An 8,395-nucleotide genomic window follows, 5' to 3' on the forward strand; every position below is an offset into this window, starting at 1 on the left:
TCTGGGGGCCCAATATCAGTGCTGGACCCCCAGGCTCGCCCTAAGCCCCCCACCATCACATTTGAGTGTGATGCATTTGTATTACATGTAGATTCATGCACGCACATGGTTATGCTTTTCTAAAGTTCCAGTATAGCCGACAACTATTGATGTTAATTCATTCCTATACTCTAAGATCTTCCACAACTGCATTGTAAGCACTTGTCCCTCGTAGACAATAAGTATTGCATTTAGAAGCATTTCTGCATTTAGCCATTTTTGTTTTAATAAACTGCACTACTGAAACCTTGCTGAGTATTTTCTCATTCTTGTGTACCTTGTTTCAGGCAGACCATTAGAGATCATTTCTAACTGCTAACATGTTCTTGTCACAATATTCTACTCACAGAGCACACATAGACCTCAAAACCACACACAGATTCAGCGCTATAAACCTGCACGTAAACATTCTCTCTGTCATTTTTTTCTCTCTCTATCTTCCTCTTTCTCTCACTCTTTCTCCTCATGTCTTCGCGCCTTTTCTGCCTTTGTCAACTACCTTTTCACACCCTTGGTCACACACTGTCCTCTACTTAAGTTCAGTATCAAGCACACAGTATAAGAGTACAAGAGTGAGACCAGATCAGGGCCATTGCAGCCATCAGTGGAGACTCCAACGGGTTACTGAGCCACAATCTTCACCTAAGGACCAAGATCCAAGACTTGACCAAGTGAGTAACAAAAGAAACAATTTAACATTGATCACATTTGAGTGAGTGCCTGTGGCAATGCCTTGTATAGCCTACAATTACTGATTTGATTATGAATTCATTGCCAAGAGCTTCCTCAACAGCATTATAAACACTTTTCCCTTGGAGACAAAAAGGATTGTTTTCTGATTGGCTGGTAAGGTGGCTATTAATTCTGGACAGCTAAGAGGTAGATCTGGTGTAATCTGCTCCATCAATACTCTTTTGAATGGTAACTACAACAATAGTAAATTATGGTTGAATTAGGAAGCAGGATTTGCAACAGTGGAATTGACTAAACAACCCACTGCTACCACTGTCAGTAACCAGATAGAGAAAGAGAAAGTAATACAACCAATGGTTTCATTTTAAAACTGGATGTTTTCTTTGTGTTTTTTTTTTTTCAAGAATGTTTATAGACTACTGTATGTTTAAAGTCTCTTAGCAGAAACAGTTTTGAAAATAGAAAAAATAATAATAGACTATATTGAATTTAAACCTTGACTCCGTAAGGATAACTAATTGGTTAGAGGTGAACACATGACTCTGCAGACACTGAAGATCCCAAAACTATTGCATTATAGCATTATACATCATCCTAACCAACGAGACATCACAGATTAAGAAGAGTCAGAAAAGTAGAAGAGGCCCCAGTTGTGGTGCAACTGACTGGGGCACCTGCACCGTATGCCGTTGACCCGGGTTCGATTCCCGCCCCATTGTCCTTTCCGGATCCCATCCACGCTCTCTCTCCCATTCACTTCCTGTCACTCTCCACTGTACTGCAACTATTAATGAAAAGGCATAAAACACTCAAAAAAATAAGTAGAAGAGCATTTTAAGGCATCCAGAGTCTGTAAGCTCAGGGTTGAAAAAGAGGTCAGACTCATGTTCATAGAACTAAATACGGACACATGCCTACAGACATGTGTACACACACACACACACACACACACACACACACACACACACAACCTTAGTTGAAAAGTTCACGATTTTTCATGACACTCAGAGGTCACGTACAACAAAACCACAGTCAAGCACACACACACTGTCAACCTCCGCCTAAACTTCCTGTCTCACACTCAGCAAGCCCTGTATTCACCTGGTTTTCTTCACTGCCTTTGTACACATTGTTTTCTTTTGTTTTCAGTGACTGCCTATCTTTACAGCTGCATCATTGCTCAAGGATTAAGACCAGGGAAATTTCAGATAGATAGATAGATAGATAGATACTTTATTGATCCCCAAGGGGAAATTCAAGAATTTCATTAAGCAGTGGAAGCTCAGCACTTCCTCTGGAGAGTCAAAATCAGGTTAATTTGATCCCTCGGTGGGGTGTCCTACGAAGCAAGTTAGACAAATCTAGGTTATCTAGACATATCGAGGCTGCACAAAGCCTCAACTCGGGTATTAAGTTAAGTGATCCTACGACAGCAGGTATGTGATAAATTTGTCAAACTAGGCTTTCAGCTCAGATCTGTGCGCGTTCTCGTGGTTGGGGTGATTTTGACCAATCGGGAAACGTGGAGACGCACAAGACAGCCTAGGTTTAAAAACGGTTACTTCCGCATTTATGAGCGGTAGCGAAATCTAGGGTGGTCTTTTTTAGTGTCTAACCTATAACATCAAAAAGTCGATGGTCATCAGACATTTTATGGCATGCATGTCCATAGTAGTGACATATTTGCACGCACAACATAGTTAAAAGCGCCTTCGAGATTCAAAATGTTTGCAGAGGCGGGGCTGAACCTGTTCTAAGTATGACAGATTAGCACACGTGAGATAACTTCGTTTCTCAAGATAATGGATTGGTTAGAATTGGTCAGAGGGCGGTGATATTTCACGATTTGAGCTATAACTAAGCACATAACCCGCTCCCGACCAGGTTTGGTTGCGAGCATAAGATACCATGGTGATACAGCGACGCTAAAACAAATCCACTTTCGTATGACCGCATACCCTGGTTTTGAGCGCAACATACCTCGCTAAGCCACTAATCGAGCTTCGTAGGACACCCCACTGGACTCTACTCATCTAAGTATTGTTACTAGAATTACTTAACACTATAGAGAATACCGTAGCTAATAGGGATGTAACAGTACACAAAACTCACGATTTGGTACAGTATGTACCGTTGATGTTATGGTTCTGTAAGCCTGTAGTGCTATGCTAATATTCACTGATGATTTTGCTGATGCTCAACACATACTGTACATGCATTTGGAAAAGGTCTCAATAGTAAATTAATGCAGTCTCTCAACCAACTTGATTGAGCCCTAACGAATTTTGTGAGAACGCGCACCAAAGTCCGTGAGTCCGGACATTGGGGTTGGGCCCATAGTCACCTGAAAAGGGTTTCCAATAGTCTTGAAGGAATTCCCATACATTTTGAGCACTTTTTGGCTGTTTTTCCCAACTCAATTCAATTTATAATAATTAAACCCAGGTAAAAAAAAAGTATACTTAAGTAGTATTTTCTTGCCATATACTTATTGTACTTTTAGCATGCTACAGAAGAGCATACTTAATTGTGTTATTTTGGAACAACTATTAGTGTATTAAGTGCACTTAAAGATATTCTTTAAGACATCTTAATTATACATTAAATGCACTATTTTGTGTTAAAATGGAACAACTAAAAGTATATTTATCATACTTAAATCATATCTCAGTTTAAGTACATTTAAAATGTCATTAAATCTGCAAATTAGCATACTTAAAGATATTCTTAAATACAGCTTAATTATAAATAAAATGCACTATTTTGTGTTAAAATGGAACAACTAAAAGTATATTTATTATACTTAAATCATATTTCAGTTTAAGTACATTTAAAATGTCATTAAATCTGCAAATTAGCATAAACATTAGTGTATTTCTGTTGTCTCAAAATACTACTACAATACAACCTCATTCTTTTTCAACATGTTTTTATTAACACTTGGAGCACACTTAAAACATACCAAAAATACTCTTAATCCAGTATTTATGAGCATATCTTAATACAGTATTTATTATATATTAATGAGTGCATTCACAATATTCTTTAAAACTAGGCACCTTAAATGAAAAAAAAAGGGCAAACAAATACATTATCAAAAATACTGGTTTCCAGCTGGCTAACAATTCAGCCACATGAAGTAAAATGAAGTATAAACAAAAGCTAAAATAAATAACATTTCTTGTTAATCTAATATCAATGCTAATGAGGGATCGGTTTAAGGTCCTTCAGTCATAATACCATGTCTTCACTGCCAGTGTCACTGGTAGTGCGTGGTGAGTCGCTTTGGCTGGAGGAAATAGATGAATCTGCCATGTTGTTTATGACTGCTTTCAGTGATGACACCATCTGGCAGCTCTAAAACAAGGATGCAATATAAAAAGGGTCAGTATCACATTATGATACAAAGAATAATTATCACATTGTGTCAGAATATAGAACATATACAGCGAGGATAATAAGTATTTGAACCCATGCTAAAGTTGACTAAAGAATATTTTTTTAAATTGATCTTAATGCCTTTAGTAAAAAAAAGGACACCAATTGTCTTTGTGAATGTAATGTATCGTAAATAAATAAATGTTCTTCCTTAAAATACAGGAGTCATAAGTATTTGCACCCCTATGTTAAATTCCCATAGAGGCAGGAAGATTTCTATTTTTAAAAGCCACTTATTTCAGGGATCCAGGATACTAAGCATTCTGATAAAGTCTCCTCAGCCTTTGGAATTAAAATTGGCCCAAATCACATACCCTTCACCATACCTAGAGGCTGGTATGATGTTTTTTTTTTCAGTTAGCCTATTAGCTGGTTTGATTTGCATTGAGCTCAATGAGCATCAAACCAGCTAATAACTGAAAAAAACACCATGCCAATCTCTAGGTATGGTGAAGGGTGTGATGATGAGGGGCTATTTTAATTTCGTAAGTCATGGTTGAGGTCAGGACTCTGTGCAGGCCGGTTAAGTTCATCCACACCAAATTCTATCATCCATGTCTTTATGGACCTTGTTTTGCACACTGATGCACAGTCATGTTGGAACAGAAAGAGATTTTGGACAATTCCATGCTCCCAACTTTGTGGGAACAGTTTTGGGGATGGCCCCTTTCTGTTCCAACATGACTGTGAACCAGTGCACAAAGCAAGATCCGCAAAGACATGGATGACAGAGTTTAGTGTTGACTGGCCTGCACAGTCCTGACCTCAACCCAATAAAACACCTTTGGGATGAATTAGAGCAGAGACTGAGAGCCCGTCTCCTCGTCCAACATCAATGTGTAACCTCACCAATGCGCAACATCACCAATGCGCTTCTGGAAGAATGGTCAAAAATGCCCATAAACACACTCCTAAACCTTGTAGAAAGCCTTCTCAGAAGACTTGAAGTTGCTATAGCTGCAAAGGGTGGACCAACATCATATTAAACCCTATGAATTAAGAATAGGATGTCTATTGACATCACTATACTTTTGGCAATATAGTATACACCGATGCAAGCTCTGTAGTGCTTCATCAGTGAAAAATACTGTCCATCTCCACAGCTTATTTTATGTGTTTTCATGCAGAAAAGAAGTCTGAGGTCAATTTTCGCCGAAGTTACACTGTTTTTTGGATATTCATTTGCACTTACTAGGTATTCCTTTATGAGTTTAACAGGGTCTTCAAGTACACAACAAGTGCTTTCAGGTGGCAAAGTCTCAACGAGCCAATGATAGGATTCTGCAAAACAGGGAAATATAACTGAACACTACTTAACTTACACTTACAAATTAAGCATCTTAATGTTTACAATGCCTTTCTGTGCAACCCCCCAACATTAACTTGGATTGGATTGATTTTTAGTTGGCAGGTGCATGGTACGGCCTGTAGCTCATGGCCTAATATTGGTTTTCAAAGTGGGAGGCACAAAACTACTTCTCACTAACCCAATCAATGGCAGCCATGATCTCCTTAATCTTATGTCCTGTTTCTCCTCCCTTCCTATGGCACTCAGCAGACAGCCTGGAGCAGATGATGTCAAGTTCTGGCATAAACTTGGACTTCAGTTGCACAACGCGTGTGAAATTCTGCACATATCTTGAATCATATGAGGGTAGAGGAGACAGAAAGAATGTACAAAACAACCTAGAAAGAATAACAATTAGCATACAGAAAATATTGATCTGTGTCATGGTATGTCTTGAATACAATAGTTAAGTGTGTTCTCAAATTTAAACAAATTGTGAATACAAATAACATTCCTTTAAAAACAGCCCTTAAACATGCAATGTACATTTTTGTGACTCAAACGACAGTTTAATGTAGTCAGACTAACAGGTTTTTGGACTGTTTTGTTGGCATGATATCTGCTTAAGTGACTATGAAGAGCATTCCATGCTTTTAATGAGAATATGCACATAGGTATGGGTGTCTACAACCAAAGTAACCATGAGCTAACCTGATGCTTCTGTAAGAATGCTTCTGCACTGCCACATCTGTGGAGAAAGAAAGCATATCAAACTCAACAAATTTACACCATGTAAAACTATAATAGTATTAGATTACTGAATCATTTTAGAACTATGAAGAAAACGTTTAATTACATTGAGGCCTGTTTGTGATTAACAAATCACTCAAACATTTAAAGTAGGCAGCCTCTCCCATGATCATGAAAAACGTATAATTATTTAATTACCAAATATTTGGTTGTCAACAAAGCTTTTCAATGGCAAACTGCAATTTTTGCTTTACTCTTTTAACTGATATAAGTCAAATGAGAGCCAATAGCCTACAATAATGCTGAGCACCTCATACAAAAATAATGATTAGTCTAATGCTTGTGTAACGTTACAGAGACTAGGCAAGATGGTGTAGCTTGCTACACGAACATTAAAATAATTCAAATGTTTCTGGACGAACTTGTGTCTGTACCAATGCAAATTGTTCATGACACATAGGACAATTTGGTCAAACAGACTGGCCGTACCTACGTTTAAACATGACACTTTTCAGATAATAATCGAACTATTAGTATTCTAAGCCATAAACCTAGGCTGGGTTTGTGCGGGGCTAGTGGCTACCTTGTTAGCCGACCGTTAACTGCTAGCATAAAACAGTAAACACGTGGAGTCATCCTGACCTGGTCACTTCCATGAACATTCATGTTTTATGAAACAATCCCTTCAAGGCATAACCATCCCTATCTTCGGCAGGGAGTAAAACTGACCTGGGAAACATGATACAATTCTAACGTTAGCCTGAGATGATAACTTAGCCGCCATGATTTTTTACCTGCTCGAGTTAACATATTTACAGTTTACACATGAGATCTGCTGAATGATTATTTAAGTTGTTGTTATGCTAAACTCCCTAAAATTACCCCAAACTCAAAATAAGAACGCTGTGTGAATAGCAAATACATACCGTACAATCCACGAGTTAGGAAGAGGCAGCCAGGGATCCTCGTGTGTTTTGAAATAATGCTTCTACGGCGTCCATTGACGGACACATTTCCTGCAAACACCTAATCGAATGCGTTTCGCACCACTGACTCCATTTCACCTAGAAACCTAATTTTATTGTGTAAATCCTACGAAAAATGATTCAGTAAGATGAGCAATAGTGAGATTTCATTTTTTTGAGAGTGAGGCTACTGCCAAGTCCTGAGATTCTGATACTGAATTAACATGGAAATACAATATCTGTACAAATAACGACTGTTCTTTACCTGTTAGCTACAGTAGCCTACAGTACAATAAGTGCTGAACAAATGTTACTAAATAATAATAAATGCACAACAATAATAAAGTATGCCTAAAAAGTCTGCCTTTAAAATCCCAGGTTGAATATAAGTGCTCTGAACTGTATTAAAAAAGTTGTAGAAATTTTGCAAAATCTACTGTACTGTCAGTAGAATATATATAAAAAAAAATACTGAAAAAGTGTATTTTATACTGCCTTTAAAAATATGCTCAAATTTTAGCACACTTACAGCAACATTTCATCATATTTTTTTAAACACATTTATTCACCACTTACTAAAAGTTGAACTTAATTGCATTTTTTAAAAGTATACTTTTTAGTTTAAAGAAAAGTATACTTTTGAAAAATGAAATTAAATGCAACTATAAGTAAGTGTTGAATAAATAGGTTTATACAAATATGCTAAAATGTAACTGTAAGTATGCTTACATTTTAGCATATTTTTAAAAGGCAGTATAAAATATATTTAAATTTCACTATACTGAAAGTGTACTTCAGAATTACATACTTAAGTACAGTATAGGTATGTACTAAGGAAATACAAATGTATTGCAATTACACTACTTTGAATTCCAAACATGTTTTTAGTATATTTAAGTATACTTCTTTTTGACCTGGGAATTGTCTTTAATGATGCCAAAATCTATGCAGACTCATGAAGGTAAATGATGAAGAATACAAAATATGAAACACGTGGCTACTGTATCTATCTATTAATGCAAGGAACGTCTGTCTGTGTGTCACTCTGTCTGTCTGTCTGTCTGTCTGTGTGTTCCACGCATAACTCTCAAACCACTCATCCAACTGACCTAAAATTTGACACATGTATTGCTAATGACATGCGTGAGTGCAGTGCAAAGTTTGGTCATGTTCGGACAAAAAATGACAAAGATATCGTTAAATGAAACAAAATACAACTCTG

General features: G+C 37.2%; 1 long non-coding RNA gene across 1 annotated transcript; it reads right to left on the reverse strand.

Moving 5' to 3' along the window:
* Positions 1–3,797: 3,797 nt before the first annotated feature.
* Positions 3,798–5,804, reverse strand: LOC134079631 (uncharacterized). The gene is made up of 3 exons (XR_009939100.1): positions 5,658–5,804; positions 5,363–5,451; positions 3,798–4,089 (listed from the first exon to the last, which is right to left on the reverse strand). It is a non-coding gene; the product is annotated as an uncharacterized LOC134079631 (long non-coding RNA).
* Positions 5,805–8,395: the final 2,591 nt, after the last annotated feature.

Source organism: Sardina pilchardus, chromosome 5 (genome assembly GCF_963854185.1).
Source record: "Sardina pilchardus chromosome 5, fSarPil1.1, whole genome shotgun sequence".
Lineage (NCBI taxonomy): Eukaryota > Metazoa > Chordata > Actinopteri > Clupeiformes > Clupeidae > Sardina > Sardina pilchardus.